Below are 21550 nucleotides of genomic sequence, written 5' to 3' on the forward strand. Positions count from 1 at the left end.
ATCATCAGAGTCCGAAGAGGGGAACACTGTGTTTCTTACAAATGCATGTGAATTCACAATTATTTTAATACAAATTTCAATTGTAAAAAATGCACTCCCACTGTAATAAAATAAAAATAATTCAGAAATATTTGAAGCATTGAAAACCCCTGTTCCTCACCCTTCATGAGTTTACTCCTCAGACAACACCACTACTTACAACTGTTTGGTGGTTAGGCTTCCTGACCTATTTCTATACATATGCAAACACGTATATTTGTGTGAGTATACTTTTACATATACCCTCCTTATTTTATAAATATGAGATCAGCTGCAGTCATCCACACTTTCCGTTCTCATTAAATGCATAATAGACATCTATGTACCTCAGAGATATTTCACTTTACATGGTTACATAGTATTTCACAATTTTAAGTAAATTATCCTATCAATGGACATTTGTTTCTGATCCTTTGATGTTTCAAGCAATACTAAGGTTAAAAGTGACATCTACTTCTCTTCATGATATTAAAATTGTTCTTTTGTAGAATTCTTAATTCACTCTTGTTTTTTATCCTATCCTATAAATCTAGCCATTCCAAATTTCTAACCAAGGCCCTTTCCTCCCTTCCTGCAATGTTTACCTTCCATTTGGAACTACCCTACTTTCAAAGCTTTACCTATTCGCTTCTGCTAGAAGTTCCACAAGGGCAGAGCACATGCCTTTGCTTACCCTGTATTCCCCATGTCCAGAACAAGGCCTGGCACATAGTTGAAAAAGTTATTAAACTGAGTTGACTTTAAACCTCCATCACTTTCCGTGAATCTAATCTTTTCATCCCCACCTACTGTAAATTATCGTTTTACCATTCATATAATCAGATGAATATATAGAATCTTCACTTGGCTTTTCCAATGACAACTCATCTATAAAACTAAACTATCATTCTCGTCAAATACAGCACTACTGACCAAGCTCCTCTCTAGTACCCACATATCCTTATTCTCCCAATATTCCAGGATCTCACGCCTGACACATTTCTGAATATGGAGGCTGCTTCCAAATTTATCCTACCAATCAACTTATTACCAACCTGGCCCTTTTTATAGTACAGGTTTATCAATTCACCCCTTGACAACACCACTGAGCTTCAGACTCTCCCCCTTCCAACTCAGATTCCAAAAAACTGTTACATTATCCTCTTCAACATGATTTTCCTTAGACACTATTTAGAAACCATTAATTGAAATTAAGCCACAACCAACACTCAAATATTTCTATCAACCACTTACCCCTATTAGTCCCCTAAATGGGTGTTGATACTCATATTCATGCTCATCCTTGCCCTTTCTCGCCGCTATTTTCAACCCACAGCTCTTGCCTACAATTCTGGAGTATGGAACACACCCTCCACTCTTCTCGGCCACTGCTTGTCCACTGACTCTTTCACGGACTTTGAATTTATTGTTACTAGTAATCAACCCTGTGAAATTCCATCTCATTCTGAATTACTCCTGCACTAACATTCACAAGCTACTGATTTCACAAATGTGTTCTTTTACATTATTTCATATTTATTTATATACTGTCCCCTTATAAATAGTCTGAAAGCCCTGCAACATCAGAGAAACCCCTTGATTTCAGAAGTTGGCAGTCACTCCAACTATGACTTTGGAATGAGTGCATGATGGTTCCATCATGGTTGAATAAAGAGTTACATTTTTAAAACTACGGTAGGATATGTCTATGAGATGACATGAAGGATCATCCTTTTTTGTTGTTTCTGGAGAATTAAACATGGTCTGGGTTATTAGATGCCTTTCATCAAAATGGATTTCAATTCCTAATAACACAGTTTTATATTCAGTTATGGAAATTTTGTCACATATAGAAATGACAAGGATTTCAATCATATGGGAAAGAACCACATTTTTTTTTATTAGTTTCAGCTGTACAAAACATCCTAGTGATTAGACATTTACACACCTCACAAAATGATAACTCCAACAATTCTACTACCCATCTGACACTGTACATAGCTATTACAATACCACTGAGTATATTCCCTATGCTGTACTTTACATACCATGACTCTAAATTTGTTTTATTTATAGTTGACATTCAATATTATTTTATATTAGCTTCAGGTATACTGTGTAGTTGTTAGGCATTTATGTAATATATGACGTGATCCTCCCAATAATTCTAGTACCCATCTGACACTATACATGGTTTTTACATTACTGATATCTTACTCATACTGTATTTCACATCTCTGTGACTATTTTGTAACTTCCTTCACCTTTCTCACCCTTCCTCCAACACCCCTCCCATTTATCAACCTCAATTTGTTCTCTGTATCTATGAGTCTATTTTGTTTGTTTATTCTGTTCTTTAGATTCCACAAATAAGTGAGATCATATGGTATTTGTCTTTCTCAGCTTGACTTATTTCACTTAGCATAATATCCTCTAGGTCCATCCATGTTATTGCAAATCGTAAGATTTCATGCTTTTTTTAAAGCAGAGTAATATTCCATTGTATAAATGTACCACAATTTATCCAATCGTCCACTGACGGGCATTTCAGTTGTTTCCATATCTATTGTGAATAGAGCTACAATAAACACAGGGGTGCACATATCTTTTTTGAATGAATGTTTTCGATTACTTTGGATAAATACTCAGGGGTGGAATTGCAGGGTCATAAAGTATTTCTATTTTTTTATTTTTTTGAGGAATCCCACCAATAGTGCATGAAGATTCCCTTTTCTCCACATTCTCACCAACACTTATTTGTTGATTTCTTGATGATGGCCATTCTGACAGGTGTAAGGTGATTGTGGTTTTAATTTGCATTTCTCTGATGATTCGTGACATGGAGTATCTTTTCATGTCTATTGGCCATACCATGTCCTCTTTGGAGAAATGTCTACTCAGGCCAACGACCCATTTTTTTAATTGGATTGTTTGTTTTTTGATTGCTTGGTGTTGAGTTGTATGAGTTTCTTTTTTAAATAAATTTTGGATATTAACTTCTTAGCAGATGTATCATAGGCAAATATCTTCTCCCATTCAGTAGGATGTCTTTTCATTTTGTTGATGGTTTCCTTTCCTGTGCAAAAACTGTTTAGTTTGATGTAGTGCCCTTTGATTATTTTTTCTTTTGTTTCCTTTGCCTGAGGAGATAGATCAGTAAAAAATATTACTAAAGGTAATGTTTGAGAATTTACTTCCTATATTTTCTTCTAGGAGTTTTACGGTTTCAAGTCTTACATTTAAGGCTTTAATCCATTTTGAATTTATTTTTATACATGGTATAAGATGATTCAGTTTCATTTTTTTTGTATGTATCTGTGCAGGTCTGCCAGCACCATTTATTAAAAGGCTGTCTTTACCCCAATGTATATTCTTGCTTCCTTTGTCATAGATTAAATAACTATATAGGTGTGGATTTATTTCTGGGCTCTCCATTCTGTTCCATTAATCTATGTGTCTGTTTTTATGCAATACCATGATGTTTTGATTACTGTCCCTTGTAAAATTTCATATCAGCATGATACTTCCATCTTTGTTCTTCTTTCTCAGGATTGGAATTTTACCTCAGATCTTTCATGGTTCCATATAAATTTCAAGGATTATTTTTTCTAGTTCTACGAAAAATGCCATTTCTATTTTGATAGGGATTGAACAGAATCTATATGTTGCTTTGGGCAGTATAGACATTTTAACTATATTAATTCTTCCTATATATGAGCATGATACATGTTTCCATTTATTTGTATCTTCTTTAAGTTCTCTCTTTAATGTCTTATAATTTTCTGAGTACAAGTCTTTTACTTACTTACATAAATGTATTCCTAGGTATTTTATTATTTTTTGATGCAAGTGTAAATGGGATTGTTTTCTTAATTTCTCTGAGTTTGTTATTGGTTTTAACAAAGGCAACTAATTTCTGAATATTAATTAATATTGATTAATTAATACTGCTACTTTATATAGTATGATGTCATCTACAAATAATGAGTTTTACTTCTTCCTTTCCAATTTGGATGCCTTTTATTTCATTTTCTTGTCTGGTTGATGTGGCTAGGACTTCAAGTACTATGTTTAATAAAAGTGGTGAAAATGGACACCTTTGCCTTGTTCCTGATTTTAAGAATGATTTTAACTTTTCCCCACTGAGTATTATGTTAGCTCTGTTCCCACTTTGCTGAGAGTTTTTTTTTACCATAAATGGATGCTGGATTTTGTCAAATGCTTTTTCTGCATCTATTGATATGAACATATGATTTTTATTTTTCATTTTGTTTAAGTGGTACATCTCGTGAATTCATTTGCAAATATTGAACCAACGTTGCATACCAAGAATGAATCCCACTTAATCATGGTGTATGATCTTTTCAATGTATTGCTGAATTCGGTTTGCTAATATTTTGTTGAGGATTTTTGCATCTTTGTTCATTAGGGATATTAGCCTATAGTTTTCTTTTTTTTTGTAATGTCTTTGTCTGGTTTTGGAATCAGGGTAATGGTGGCCTCATACATTGAGATTGGGAGCCTTCCTTCCTCTTGAATATTTTGGAATAGTTTGAGAAGAGTAGGTTTTAATTCTTTTTTGAATGTTTGGTAAAAGTTACCTGTGAAGCCATCTGGTCCAGGACCTTTGGTTATTGGGAGCTTGCTGATTATTGATTCTATTTCATTAGTAGTAATTGGTTACTTTAGGTTTTCTGTTTCCTCTTGATTCAGCCTTGGAAGATTGTGTGCTTCTAGGAATTTATCCATTTCTTCCGGATTATCCAATTTGTTGGTATATAGTTGCTAGTAGTATTTTCTTAACATTTTTTGTATTTCTGTGGTGTCAGTTGTGACTTTTCCTCTTTCATTTCTTATTTTACTTATTTGGATCCTTTCTCTTTTTTTCTTGATGAGTCTGGTTTAAGGTTTGTCTATTTTGTTTATCTTTTCCAAAAAACAGCTTTTGGTTTCACTCATCTTTTGTATTTTTTTATAGCCTTTATTTTGTTAATTTCTGCTCTGATTTTTATTATTTCCTTCCTTGTACTCACTTTCGGCTTTGATTACTGTTCTTTTTCCAGTTCCCTTAGGTGTAAAGTTAGACTATTTATTTGAGATTTTTCTTGTTTTTCTAGGTAGGCCTACATTGTTATGAATTTCCCTCTTAGGACTGGAAAGAATCATAATTTGAAGGAAAAAAATCCACTCCAAAACTTTCTTGTGATTTAGAAATGTTAAAAATAGGAATGGACAGAGTAATTCATAACAAATCTCTCTAATGGGAAGAAAAATGCTAGAATTCTGTCCATTTTATATATTATGTCTTGTTTCTAGGCCCAACAGAGACTGCTGTGTTTATTGGCTGACACCAGGATCTCCTCGAAGAGACAGTCTCCTTTAGTCAGCAACTGCTAAGCATATCAGATTGTCACGGTAATGACTGTAGAAAAGGAGGAACACAATATAGAATGTCTGTGTGCAAAATGACATGGTCTTGTAACACATATTGTATTTTTTTTCATTTTATAAACAGTATTATGTATCTCCACGTGCTATTCTACTTAATCCTTTTGACAATAACATATACAAGTTCAGTTCCAAATCTTGTTACTCCAGTCTTTCCTTGCTTATTACTTAAAGTTATTAAGATCTACTCACATTTGGTATCAAAGGTAGACTGATTATTTAAATGGAAAAGAATAAAAAATTCTTAATATTGTAATAATATCACATGCTTAGGAAAAGGTTCTCCAGAATAAGAAGCCTCATGAACCAAAGTCTTAATTAATTAAATATGCTTACTGCCAGTGGGTGTCAGAACAATTTATTTCTGGTAAAGAATGAATACAAAAGAATAGTCCACTATACTAGTGTATTTGGTGAGAGATCCTTTTGATTATTAAATAGTTTGCTTTAGAGGTATCTGTAAATTAAAAGAAGAAACAAAGATGCTTGGTGGATGCTAACAATAATCAATTCATTTATGACTATAGTTCTAAAGGTGAGTTTTATCAGAATAAACGAAGCAAAGCAGCTTACATGGACAATAGAGCCTAGTGAAAAGAGGACTAAAATCCTACTTCTGATATTTAGTAACTGCAATTCAGGGCAAACTATCAAACTAGTCTGTAACTTTCTTCATCTGTAACAATCTGGTTAATAATACTCAGTTCAAAGAGCTGTTGAGGGGATTAAGTGAGATGATGTATATGAAACAAGCTGTAGTGCTTGGCAAACAAAAATACATAATAAAGGATGGCTGTTATTACTATTATTGTTGTTGTTTTATTCTTCAGTTATAGAAATGGGAATTTAAGAATATCCTAGTGAATTTAATGGCCACCATTATTGGGCAAAAAATAAAGTTTGCTATATTTTACAATCAGTTACGTATCGTAAGCACAATGTGCCATTGTTTAACATCTAATGTTTAAATTGATAATTCTAAATAAAGGCATCTAAATTGGCAACTATTACATATGCAAATAACATAGTAAGCACTCAATATATGGCAGTTGCTAGTCACAGCATAAAGCTACAAATATGATTTAAATTAAAATCTGTGTTTGCGTATAAAGGCACACATGTCCATAACTGAATTTTTCTTCTCAGCATTGTATCCTTAATCCCGTCAAATGCCACCATTAATCCAGTCACTCAAGCCACAATTAGCTATCACCCTCACATCTATAATCAATTCCTGAACCAACTCCTCATTATCACCCAAATGTGTCTTTCCTTTCTTGATATAGTTTAGATACTCATTTTTCCTTCCAAGAACTAATATAACATCATACCAAATCACTTTTTTATAATAATTACAACTGAAATTGGGGGGAAGTAAATTGTCATTTCCTCTTTTCTTTTCTTGGAATTACCGGAAAGCAACAAGGAGAACTAGGAATGGAGTGTAAACATAATTTTCCACAAAAATAAGACATCAGAAACCCTGAACCACACACATTAGGTGGAAAAGCTTCCAAAAATAATGAAGATCAAACAGGTGTACAGGTGGAAGTGGAACTAGGATACCCTGAGATTCTCAGAGCGAGCGAGCAGAAAGTGCTTCTCCAAGGTTGGAGTGTGCCTAAGTGCAAGGCCAAAAATCCTTCCTTGGCAAAAACATCAACAGGGTTGCTGATGCTCAGTTTCCCCATGCCTGGTTCAGTCTTGCGAAGCAGAGAATAAAGTGCTAAGTAAGAGATCAGACACAGAAGTCTTTTTGTAAGAAGTAGTCTGTTTGATAAATATCTTTTCTGAGAGGATTACAAAAGTACATTGACTGGTACACATGAAATGATTTTTTTTCTGACTACATAATTCATTCATTTTCATGAATTGGAATGGCACTGGAAGTTGAATTTCCCATTAACATCCTAAACTGGTTAGCCTTTTACAAAGGTAAACATTAAAAATAAGCAAACAAACAAAAAACCCATTCCTTCTGTTTCAGACACAAAGTTCATGGAAGTATTTTTTTTTAATGGAATCTATATCACACTTTCTAAATGAGAACTTACCCCAAAATTCAAATTATGTGTATATTCATTTATGACATTATTTTCATTAGGAAGAAGTCCACACATAGTCTAGAGAGCAGTGTGTATATGAAGAGGAGAACTGAAGAATGACTATGTCATTTTTTTTTTTTTGTATATAGAGTTTCTTCAATATTTATTCCAATTTTGTTTTACATTCTTATACTTTTTTTTTTAAATTGTTGATCCCTCTCTGCTGCTTCTTTTTTTTTTTTTTGAGGTTAAGACATTACACGTAAATTAATTAATTAATTAATTAATTTTTAAGGAGGGCAAGACTCACAGTGGCCCATGCAGGGATGGAACCGGCAACCTTGGTGTTATCAGCACCACTTTCCAACCAACAGAGCTAACCGGCCACCCCAACATTCTTATACTTTTAATACTTTTTGACAGGTATTTAAACTTAAAAAGTTAGAGTATATATTAGTACATTCTAGATTAGGGAAATATTAAAATGAGGCACAAATTTAACCATTTAGGCCAAAGAAAGAAATTAGTGGGTTAATATCTTTTTGCAATTATAGGACAGATAGATAATAAAACTCTCCAAAGAGAGGTTATACAGGGTTCTTTACTTGAATATCAATTACTTTGATGAAGGATGCGAGGTATTCTAAATTATAGATAAAACATTGTGGTTGGTTCCAGGGTCCATTTAATTGGTAATATTTTTAACAGTGTATTATTTAAAGCACAAAAATTCAGAACAACAAAATCTCTTATCTATTGTATGGTTTTTGCCTTAGGACAAAAATATGCTTGTCTAAAGTAAGGAATTTATTCAATAAAGGAGAACTGAGTACCAGTGTACCAAACAAAACTTGTACAAGGCACTGGGATACAGATATAATTAATGAGAACAGGAGACCCAACCCTCAAGGAATCTAACTTCCACTAAAGGAAAAAGGCTGCTCCCTCTGTGCTATTATTTTAGAAAAAAGAAGCAAATTCTATTGCCCACAGACCTCATCTATGGCTATTAACGCCTGAAGTTCCTTAAGTCTGGAGCCTTCAATATGTCTTAATAGTACAGCTTTAGCAAGGTACTTTGGTCACAGTAGGTATGTACGAAATTCTATTTAATAGAGTGACAGTTAGATAAAGAAGTGAAAATTCCCTTTTTTTGGTTTCAGTTCGGAAAAGCAGGTAAACAAGCAACCTCTTTAAAATGTAAATACACTTGCGGAGATACGTTATGAAGCATTAACAAGAATTTATACGTTAGTGTGATTTGATTTTAAAGTATGTTTGTACACGTGTGTATCTTGTATTCTTTTGGGATTACAATATTGAAACATCACTAAAAGACTATAAATTCAGATAGTTACAGTAGGAACATCAAGAGGACAGGACTTTGAAATGTGAAGAATGTATAGGAAGGGAAACAATTGTGTGAAATATCAAACAAATGGAAGTTTTGGGTGCCTGGGCAATATGCGTAGCTAAAAGGCTCACGCTAGGAGGAAGGTATCATAGATAGTACATAAAAGTGAGATGGGGCAGTGCCTTCTATGGGAAAACTTCACCCATTTTACCTTTGCTAGAGGCTGGCTCTTACAGTAAGACTTACATCTGCAATACGTTCTGCTTTCAAAATGGCCTCCAGTTGGGCAGTTTTGCGTTCTGCCACAAGAGAAGAGCAGGCTTTCCATGACCTCATTTAAGGCTGGAGATACACAGCTGCCACTCCACAACTTAGCTCTACCCCAGGTGCAGCCCCAAACACGAGGGAGCAGGTCTGCCAGACTGTTTGCCTCAGTTTTCAAGTTACAGGTGGAAACATGAAGGAAAGCCATGTTGCCAGTTCTGGTGGAGTCTTTCTAGGCTCCCTGAGTCCAGGTGCATGTGCAGTTTGGCATTCTTTCTTGCAACATACGTGGCTCAGGAACTGAGGAGGGATGAGTCTAATGGAATCCCTCTTTCAATTATCCTCACTTCCTCAGTGAAGCGTTGCGTGACTTTTCCAGGCAGAATTAGTTGCTTCCTCTTTTGGGTTTTCACTTATTATGCTGCACTGCAATTATCTGGGAGCTCTCTGAGGCAGGGGTCTCAAAAGAAGCCCTATCAATACATGTGTAGAGAGATAATATTTGAAGTATTAATCAATGTGCTTAATGGGCTTCCTCCCTCGGTATTACGTACTTTGCAAATCCACTCCTCCCCCACCCCCAGCAATGGAAGCAAGAATATACTATACTAATGCAAAGAGAAGTCAAACAAGTGGTTAACTCCTGATTTTTACCTTAAAATTCTGACTCTGAGGTGTAAACAACAGTTCTGGAGAATGATACTAAGGTTTTTCTTAATATTCTCCCCATTCATAACCTTAATATTCTCCACATTCATAACCACTTAATATTCTCCCCATTTATAACCACTACCCCCGCTCCCCGTGCAAAATAAATAAATTAAATAAATAAATAAATAAATAAATAAATAAATACATAAATCTGGGCTGAGGGAGGTAAGTTGAAAAGGCTAGACATATTCATGAATGGACATTCAAGGATATAAACTGGGAGAAACAGGGTGGCAGACAGCCAGTTTGTTGACACAGGGACCCCAGTGTTGTGTCTTTTCTTCTAGAATGCAGGAAGGTAGCGGCTTTGCAAGGGCTACTGAGGCCAGCCTGGTTGGGATGGAGGAAAATGAATTGCCTAGGTCAGGGAGGAAAGGAATCAAGTTTTCTGAGGTCATAGGAGAGCAACCAGATTTTCCAAAGGCCATGAGTAAGGTAAAGTTACCCGACAGCCAGCATGGCACAGGTGGCACTGTGGCATGCTGAGGGCCCCCTGAAGCACACACTGGCATGAACAATGCAGTGTGTGAGCAGATGAGAACTCAATGCCGTGGACACCAGCTCTGTGAGGTGATCACCAAGACCCAACAGGACGATGCTCTCTTCAGAGGATGCCAGAGGGGCCATGTGTCAGTTGAGACCGGGCCACCTCCCCTGATGCTCCCTAAGTATCCTTAGAACTTAAGTACTACTTAAAGGATAAATAAGCAGAATGTAAAGTTTACTGAATCATTATAAAATCATTGAGAAAATCCTGAGGTAACTCAGTTGAGTTATAGAGAAACAAAGATTAATAACGACGGCAAAATCTTATATAGTGCTTATGTGGATCAGGAACTGTTCTAAGATCACTGGATAGATTAAACCATTTCATCCTCACAACTCTGTGAGGTACTTACCTTCCATTCTTCCACTTAATTTATGGACAAAGAAACTGAAACTTAGCAAATTTAAGCAACTTGCCCATGTTGCCCAACTGGCCCAGTGTTAAGCGACAGAGCCAGTATTTGGCCCAGACAGTCTGGCTGCAGTCTGAGCTCACACATTACCATCTGGCATGCAGGGGCACCGGGGTGGCCAACTTCCTTCTCACGTAAATATGTGTTGAACGTGTAAATAAATGAACGAGTGAATGGTTATATCTTGGATTCCTTGTATTTGCTATATAGTTCATTTAACATGGCTCTTATACTAAATTACACGTAAAAAAAAGGGCAACATTATTCTAATAAGTTTTATAATAAATGTTTTGCACAGAAACATTTTAGGTTAAGGAATGAATGTGTCTTGTTGTCACTTTAATTTTACTTAAGACATTCCTATTAAATCATCTTTGCCCAGCCCAAACCAGATTTTGAGATATTTTGTTTTATTAGCCTTCCACACGTCTTACTCACTTCACCTACTAAAACTGCCTCTTATTTGGTCTAAGTCCTTTTTAATCCTTACCCATGTAAATAATCCACATGTTAAGACCCCATAATTTCTACTACCTATCTACTATATTATATAAAAAAGCCTTAATATTTTAGATTGATTACTTAATGCAATAAATATCCATTCATAGAACTGTCTATTTGGTGGTAATTATGAAGTTAAAGCACTGAAAAGTTTGACCATATAAAGCTTCATTTTATTTCAATGCCAAAGAAGTATGTACAAGATAAATAGAGCCCAAAGGAGAAAGGTTAAGTTAAAACAGAAGGGGACACGACAGGTATGTGCTCCTCCTAAACACCCATCTCCTCCAATCACCAGTTCTCCATTGTCATGTCCCCAGAAGGCATGAGTTGGCCCTTAGAGGATGGTGATGATTTAGACAGACTTGGGGGAGAAAGGATGCCATTGCAGGTAAGGAATAGAACATGAACAAAAGCACTGAGCTGGGAAAACAGCAAGGGAAACTACCCTCCAGTTCCTGGTTGGAGGTGAGAGAGAGACAGAGAGAGAGAGAGACTTTTTTTTTAAGTACTCTTGAGATTTGACTAGAGTGAGATGGAGTTATGCTGTGGAGCAGGAATTGCAAAGTGATGGCTGTGTTTTGTCATCAGTAAAAGCTGTGCAGTCTGCCTGCTCCTGATGGAGTGGTGGTGCTCCCCAATTTACCACAGTTCCCAGCTAGCCTTTTTCACTCATTAAAGCTACCAGCCTGGTTCCTGTGATTTCATGATCCTAGAACAGTGGCTCTAATTCCCGCATACTGCAAACTTTAGGGAGCTATTAAAAACACCAGTACCTGGGCTCCATCTCTGATCAACTGAATCAGAATCCCTCAGGGTGGAGCCTGTACTTAGGCGTTTTTCTCATGTGCAGCCAGGATTGAGCACCACTGTCCTATGAGGTCTTATGAGGAACTGATAGATTAAGGCAATTCCATTAAAAAAATTTTTCTTGCAGACTAGTAGTTCTCAATGCTCGCTACACATTACAGTTGACTATTACGCTTAAAAAAAAAATAACTCCAGGGCCTTATTTTCAGAAATTCTGGTGTAATTGGTATTAGGGGAACAGGTATTTTTAATTAAAAAATAACAAAACAAAAAATTCAAATTACCCAAGTGATTTTAATATACAAACTTACCTACATATTTATCTCTTTCTTTGCTTATTATTCTCTCTCGCGCTTTGGACCTTTCCTTCTGCCTGAAGAACATCCTTAAGAATTGCTTTTAGTGAGAAATGGTTATCTGAAAATATCTTTTATTTTCAGGACTTTTTTTCCAGAGTACTTATTTGAATGGGCAACCAGGATTGAGACTTCTGATATAGGACAGGGAAAGTCACAGAAGGATTCTGAGCAAAATAACATGAAGAAAGTATTCTGTTGGGATAGTTACCCTAGAAATAAACTGGAGGGTTCTGAGGTTAGAAAAGAGAAAATGAGGTGGCTATTATAGTAGTTAAGGTATACATTAATAAGGATTAGGGTCAGAAATATGGCACAACAGTAAGATGGAAAGAAAATAATCTACTAGAGAGATGTTGTGAAGATCTATGTAATTGTTATACATTAGTCAAATCCCTCTGCAATCTCTTACTCTCACACTGCTCCTCAAACAAGTCTGAAATCCAACATCAAATGACCTGAGTGGTCTAACAAGCAAACAAACAACCTTAACTGAGAATTTACTTTGAAGCAGTGCTGGCTGGAGTCAGGGAAACACCTGACAAAGGCAAACACACATCCCTTTGGGAGAAATCCAGATACAACTCAGGCAATTCTCAAATGATTCCTTTTGATAAAGTTCTAAAAACTATGGGCTCACAGTCAAAAATCAAAAACACACAGCAAACTAGGCACCATGAGTGACGAGAAAAAAGACCGCAGACCTACAAAGGTTTCAGATATTGGAATGATCAATATAAACATGGAATATAAAAGTAGTATGTTTGAAGCATTTACAGAAACAAGAGACTAAATATATGAAGAGCATGGGACTGTTAAAAATGACCAAATAGTTTTGAAAAAGTAACAAAAAGAAGTTTGAGCAATTAAAAATATAATGATTGGAATGAAGAGATAATTAGTAAACTCAAAGATAAATGGAAATAAATTATCCAGGATCTATTATATAAAGTAAAAAGACATGAAAAATGTGAAAGAAAGGTGAAGAGATGGTGAGAAAGATCAAGGTACAGAAGCCTAAAAGGAGAGCAGAGAGACAATGAAGCAGAGGCAATATTGGTAGATATAATGGTGAATATTTTCCAGAAGTGATGGAAACCAGTTCAAAGATTTAAAAAGTCTAACAAATCCCACGTAAGATTGAAAAAGAAACCCATTCTGACACATACCATAGTGAATGTGAAGCATACCAAAGACAAAGACAAGATCTTCAAAGTAACTAGAGAGAAAAGCCTGGTTATGTAACTTCTCAATAGCAAAATAAAGCTGAGAGAATGGAATCTCAGCCAGGAATTGTATACTCTGGAAAAAAAAAAATCCTGAAAATAAAAGATATTTTCAGATAACCATTTCTCACTAAAAGCAATTCTTAAGGATGTTCTTCAGGCAGAAGGAAAGGTCCAAAGCGCGAGAGAGAATAATAAGCACAGAAAGAGGTAAATATGTAGGTAAGTATGTATATTAAAATCACTTGGGTAATTACTTCAAAAAATTAAAATAGCATATAAGTTCTAAATGATTAAACAGAAATATGGAATGAAAGAAATATCAAGAATGACAATTATGTATGGTAGGTTTACACAGTGAGTTTGTAAAAAACGTCTTCATTTATACTTTTCCATATTGTTTAAAGCATTTGTAATAAATATATAATGTTTACAAAAAAGGTGCATATTATTTTGTCTTCCCTTTACCCTTTGTAACACTTATCGCAGGTAAAGTTTGTTTGATTAAAGTCTGTTGTAAATTCCGAACAGGCAAGGACTTGTGTGCGTGAATTTTTCCTTACTATCATATCTTCAATGCTTAATTCACTAACTGACATGTAGTGTATGCTCAAGAAATATAAAATGAATGAATGACTTCATACTGATTGCATATGCAGCTTTTGTTAGGTTGAATAATGTCCCTCCTCCCCCAAAAATAAAAAGATCTCCACATTTTAATTCTTGGAACCTGTAAATGTTACCTTGGCAACAAAGGAGTTTGCAGATGCTATTAAATTAAGGATTTTGAGATAGTGAGATCTAGGCGGGTTCTAAATGCAATCATAGGTATTCTTATAAGAGGGAGGCAAAGGGAGGTTTGATACAGACAGAAGAGAAAAAGGCAGTGTGACCCCAAAGGCAGACAATGGAGTGACGCAGACACAGACTGAGGATCAGGCAGCCATCAAAAGCTGGAACAGCTTCGTTTCTTCCCTAAACCCTCTGGAGGGAGCGAGGCTCTATTGACATCTTGATTTCAGCCCAGTGACATCAATTTCAGGCTTGTGACCTCCAAAACTGTGAGAATAAATTTCTGTTGTTTTAGCTGTCAAGTTTGTGGTAATTTTCTATTACCACATAGTAGCCATAGGAAGCTAATAGAAAGTTAAAATGAAGAGGAACCAAACAAGAGGCATTTGGAACTGCGTGTGAAGGTCATAAAGGTACCACTCATAAATAGGAGTGTAAAAGAACTTAGTAGAAAAAAAGTAACACTTAGAATTTCGACATGTTATATGTTAGAAAATGGCAAGGACCCTGAGAATATATGCAGGCATTACCTACCTGTCTCTCTTCTTGGACAGTGAGTTCCTAAAGAACAGACAATTATGCATTTCTTCTTTGGATTTCTGGAAGCCACCTATCACATAGTCATTCAGAACATGTTTGGGACAATAGGCCCACTCAGACCAGAGTTTTTGCTGAAGACACTTGTAAGAATGCCCCGACTACATTTCACACCCATTACAGCGGATAATCAAGAGCTGCGTATTTCTAGTGCTTACTACAGTGGTTGGCTTTAGAAGAAGCTCAATAACATTTTTAAATGAATGAATAAATCTAAGAAAAAAAAGAGTTACTAGGTGTTGTCCTTAAAAGTGATCTGCGTGTTTCTTAAAAAGTTAAACACAGATTTATCAGACAATTCAGCAATTCACGTCTAGGTGTCTACCCAAGAAAAATGAAAGCATATATCCACACAAAGACTTTGTGCAAATGTTCAGCGGAGTATTATTCATGATAGTAAAACAGTAGAAACAATCCAAATGTTTATCAAATGATAAATGAATAAACAAAACTATACTCATATAAGGGAATATTATTCAGTATTAGAAACGCATAGACTACTGACACGTGCTACATGAACAAACCTCAAGAACGTTGCCCTCAGTAAAAGAAACCAGGCACAAAAGACCACCTATTGTATCATTCCATTGACATGGACTGTCCAGAAAAGGCAAATTCATAGAGAGAGCAGTCAGATCAGTCGTTTCTTGGGCAGGGGTGAGAACAGGGATCAGCAGGAGAATTCTTTCTAGGATGATGGAAATGTTCTAAAACTGGATTTTGGTGATGGTTGTGCAAGTCTTTAAATTTACAAAAACCCATTGAATTGTATATTTAAAATGAGTGAATTTTGTTATATATAAATTATATTTTATTAAAACTATTTTTAAAAAAAGTAATGTGCTTGAAAACATGACACTTATAAAGGTAAAAAAGTGTTTTTTACCAAATTATGTTTGGTAAAAAAAACTATATAACTATACAAATTTTTGTATAGATTGTATCTATCTATCTATCATCTATCTATCTGTCTATCTATCTATCTATCTATCTATCTATCTATCTATCTATCATCTATCTATCAATTTATACACACACACACACAGACACACACACACACCCTCTATATAACTCCTCCTAAAACAGCATTGCCATTCCTAAGTGAAGGTTTATGGCAGCCATTTTGTCAAAAACGGAAATAATTTGTGATATTGACAGTGTTGGTTCTTGATGTAAGAGCCTCAAAAAACATTTTTCCCTCCAGGTTTAGTAATGCCCTAACAATCATAAAAATGTGAAGGGACATTTGGTACCCTTTTATAGACTTCATTTACAAGGCAGATGCTGCTCCTTAAAAGTGTTTGCTCTCTAGCTTAATTCCATTTTTCTGTACAGTATGTACTTGTTTGGGGTAGGCTGAAAATGAAGATGAAAAAAGATGACTTTATTTAGCTGTTTCTTTTCTTTTTCTAGGAGAGTTAAGGGAAAAAAAATTGATTTTAACCAATAAAGGGGCAAAAGTAATAGTCCTCTGTAAGATAATGAAGTACTCTGTATTATTTACTAATAATATTAGCTAATGTTTATTAAGTGTTTACTCTCTGCCAGGAACTGTGCTAACTCATTTACATATATCATCTTCTCTAATCCTCAGAACAATCCTAAAATGGAGTTAACATTATTCACATCGCATAAAGAAGAAACTGGTTAGAGAGTAGGTGACCTGTCAGAAGGCCCAAGGCAGGTATGGTGCCTGTGACAGCCAGGCATGTACAGAGACCAGACTGCCCCGTACTATCACTAACTGGGTTATAACTGCTGCCCACAGAATGAGTATAAATGCAATTTTTAAAATCAGGAAATTTAAAAATAAAATTTATAAGATTTACAATCCATATATTCTTTAAATGTTTTCTAGAAATTGAACAGATCCATGCTGACAACTCCCAAATGTCTATCTTCAGTCCTGATGGCTCATCTGAATAATCAAGACATGTATATCAAACTTGCAACTCAAATGTCTACTTGCAGGTCTAAAAGATATCTCTAACGGAAAATGTTTAAGTGCGAACTTTCTGAACCTTCTCCTTACCAAGTGTTCGCCATCTCTGTAAATAGCTCCTACATTTATCCATTTTTAAAATATATCCCGGTCTCCTCTTACAGCTTCCATTGCTACTGTCCCAATCAAACTACCACCATATTTGTCTGGATTTCTGTAGTAGCAGTTTGCATTCACTGGTGGCATTAAAAACTGGGTTAAAGGATGTATAATGACAAAGTGCTATGCATGTGAGTCTATCAAAAGGGCAGCCCTCTTCCACGGGGCCATTCAAGTCCCCAAGCCAAAGGAAGCCCTGACATCTTCAACAAGTGCCTTCTATGATTGCAGTGTCCAAGAGAAAGACAACATGGGGAACGTAGGTGGGACATTTTTATGCCCCACTTGGAAGTGGCACACTTCACTTCTGCTTACATGTATTGGCTGAGAACCAGTCATGCGACCACACCAAAATGCAATAGAGCCTGGAAAATAGGATCCGGCTGTGTTCTCACCTCTCCCCCGCAAAAAGAAGAAAGACGGAGGAATAGCTAACCATCTCTTCCATACCTCTTCATTTTAAACTCTGGATCTCAGGTGGCAATTCTGATACTGGGGAAACAATTTCTCCTTTAAAAGAGTTCTTGTCAAAACCAACGATGAGGCAGCGTAGGTGAAAAGAGGCAGTTGTGTAAGGGACCACATCTAATTTCAGAGTGGAAATACCTTTCTAAAGGTAGCAGCCCTGAGAGCCTTGAGAAGTGTCAAAACAGTGATTTTATGCTAAATGGGATGATAAGTAGTAATATACATGATACTAACAGAGGTTTACTAGAATGGTACTTTCTAAAGAAGTGCATACTTGAGAGCCTGTTTTCACTTACATAACAGGAAATGGTTTAGGGAGGAGGTGAGTTGAAAATATACATTGAATCACAGAGAGTTAATCAATTAAAGGAAAGTTGTACATTTTTTTTTGATGGGGGAGAAATGACACCAAGAGCTCTAAATTAAGCCTCTGAAACTCAATTAATTATTCTCACATTAAGGACAGTTTATAGCACATGGATAAAAGGAGAAGAATGATAGTGGTTTTGATTTTTGTGTTGAAGGGACAAAGTATTTTAGGCAATAGAGGTAGTAAGAGCACCTTTTTGCTTTTATCTATGTCTCACAGAGAAAGTTGCCAGCAGGAACTGGTAGGAAATGACCTCAATGGATGCAGAACAGTAATGAAGATAAAATAGGATTCTGGGCAATAATATTTTTCTATTGGTAAATACCCCTCTTTCAACATAAAGCCTCTTTAAAAAAAAACAACACGAAAACAAAGCTTTCAGAAAGGGCTTGATACATTATTTATGAACATATCAAGTGAAAAAGAACACCCACTCAGACATTTTCATAAAAAACTTTCCACTAATGTATCTAATTTTATTGGTATTAAAAAAAAGCCAATTATGAACTGGAAAGTTATTGTTTGTTAAACTGCTATACAGCTTTCTGCAAATAGAATGTTTACAAACCACTTGGAATCGCTTCTCCAAAGTTTCAGTTTCTGAAGGTCAAATAACTATGTAACTGCTTAATGAAGAAGCAAAGAAGTACCTCGAAATATCTCCCAGCTCTGATGGGCTTATATTCTGCTCCTTAGGTGAGGTATTAGCAAAGCTTATTTATTTTCATTTCCAAGGCTTTTATTTGCTCATTCCCTTGTGGTAAAGCTGATTTCCATGATGATTCCCTTCTTAATTTTAATACCCTTTTCACTCATCATATAGACATAAGAATTTTCCATAAAATAATGAAATCCTTGCAAAGGAAATGAAGACAACTCAGAGAGTAAAGTAAACTAGCTCTTTTTTCAATTAATTGATCCACTGTCATGTGCATATAAGATTTTTTTAAACCTAGGAAAATAAGGTTAATTAACATAAAAAAGCTTCCCTCCTAGAGATGCTGAATTTTGTATTTTACCCAAGCTGCCTTAAGTGCCTTGATTTCCCAGTAATGACCTAGTTCTCCTAATGAGGAACATTAACCCCTGGCTGTAGCTGTCCAGGACTTAATTGTCAACTGCAGCTGAAATAGGGGAGTTTGCCGATCAGCAGGTATGCGGTATATTAACTCATGTCATTTCAACCCCTAATAAATAAATCTGTTGCTAAGGCAACAGGAAGATCAGCTCTATCAGTATTCTCCACGCCCCCCGCCCCCCACCCCCAGCCCCTCTTTTGGAGGAAACTGCCTTTCACACCAAGCTTAGGAAAAAAGAAGGAAATTAACTACATGTAACCATAATTAGAAGTAACATCATTTCTCATCTTAGAAACATATCTAAATTAATAAAAAAAAGGGAGCAAAGAGAGAAATGCTTTTGACTAAGATCACGATAAATTATTTCCTTCAACAGGAGATAGGCACTGTGAGTGAGTAAGAACAAATCTGAGTAAGAACAAATCTCAAACATTTCGCTCTTTGTGTTTCTGAAATTTCCCCTTCTTTTGTTTAACCAACAAATGATGCCAGCCTAAATAGTGCTGAAATAGCTAATTAGTTACATAGCCAATAAAGATGATACAAAGAGAAAAAAACCTTACATAATTTATAATAGTTATTGCTGTTTTATCTTGGAATTCTTTGGTGTGATTGAGAAAGAAAAAAAAAGAAATAAAACTCTAGACACTGCACCTTAGTGTGGGAAATGTAGAAAAGCCACAGAATTGTATTCACTTGGGATTATAAACAGGAGTTTAGAAAATAATTTTGCTGAATTGTTTAAAAATGGTTTACACATCTGGATTATGGTAGAGGGGTAGGTGAAAACATAACCTACAAGGATATCTATTCCTTCTGGATTTATTTTCCAATTATAACTAAGAAATTATTTTGGTTTTAACCAGTTTGGGCCTTTCTTCCAAATGACCTTTTTCTACTACTCTTATGTTAAAACAAATGATTCTATTTTAACAAAGTCCTGAAGAATTTGTATTTACAACTCCTATGAAGATATTTCAAAAAAAAAAAAGGCAAAATAAACAAAACATATGCTTTGTAAAAGCAATACTGATCTCATGACCATCTCCACCTGTCATTTCATTCATTGAATTCCTCTATATTTTCACTGTCTTTCTTCCCAGGATGAGAAACTTGTCCTCAACTGGACTTGCTGAGTATGAGACAGTAAGACCAATCACCAAAGAGTCACTCTATAATTCATCATCATCATCATCATCATCATCATCATCACTAAATAACATTAACTAAATATCCAACATGCCAGGTATTCCGGCTACCTGCTATTCAAAAACATCCCCCAAACAAACAAACAAAAAGACTGTGTCTCTATCCTGGAGTATCTTAGAGTCTAAAACTAATGACACCATTTAAAACATGGAATGAGTAGGACCAGGAGGCAGTGTGGAAAGTGCAAAGTTTTGTTACACGTTTATGTGGTGCACTAGATTGCACAGGTTCCCTTGGTGCATGGAAACTCAGGTGAATTCACACAGCACTGGAATTTGAATTAGGGAACATGTTTGTGGAAGGTGGAGGATGTCGGGGCATCTCTAAAGAAATATAATGGTAACTATATGGAAAGATGGAAAATGCTATACATTAAGAACAAGAGGAGGGATGTTAGTTTTGAATAAAAGAGGAAAGAGTGGGCTAAATAAAGATAGGTCAGGTCAATAGGGATTGTGTGGAGAAATATTTAGAGACTAGGAAGGAGAAATATATTTAAATATACACACAATCATATACATGACATAAATATCTGTAACAAAGAAAGAGATAATATATTTACCCATTTATCCATCCACCCACCCACCCATCTGTATCACCTAGCTATCTACTTCCCAAATCACTCACCCCTGATTTGTGTTGTTATGTACGTAAGTCTGATTCAAGGATTTGATCAAGAACTGTGATCGAAAGAAAGGCAGAGATGAGTCTAGCCGAAGATGACTGCCATGAGCATACCATAATTAAACATCATCTTTTGCAGTAATTAGTATGTTTAAGAAATGAGTCAAGGTTAGATGACTTTTTAACCTTGTTAGGCAGGAAAGGGTAACGCGAACTTTACTTTATGATATTCTAGAGATAACACTACCCAGAAAGTAATGACTATAGGCAGAAGTTCTTATGCTGACATTGTGTGTTAGAACGCTAAAAATAGCCCAAGAAGCACTGAGAAACTAAATGTTGAATCTATCTTTTTCATATGTTCAGTGATTTAGAAAATAATTAGCAAGCCATCTATGCGCAGAATTTTGGAAATAACAAATGGGGTTTTGGTAAGGCGACTTCTTTGGCCATGAATTCCCCAATATTTATTTTCATACTAGTTAAGAATCCTGGAATAGATTTCCAGAGACTCATATGATAATACCATGTTAGAAGACAAAATGAAACTTTTTGTTAATGTAATGCATAGTAATTATGCATTATAAAATTATGTATAGTAAGGCCAGGTATTTGACT

General features: G+C 35.5%; 1 protein-coding gene across 1 annotated transcript in view; it reads right to left on the bottom strand.

Moving 5' to 3' along the window:
* The window catches only part of GTDC1 (glycosyltransferase like domain containing 1), a 346643-nt gene that overhangs the window by 32115 nt on the left and 292978 nt on the right, over positions 1–21550 (bottom strand).

The sequence above is a fragment of the Rhinolophus hipposideros genome (genome assembly GCF_964194185.1).
Source record: "Rhinolophus hipposideros genome assembly, chromosome: 6".
In the NCBI taxonomy this organism is placed as follows: Eukaryota; Metazoa; Chordata; class Mammalia; order Chiroptera; family Rhinolophidae; genus Rhinolophus; species Rhinolophus hipposideros.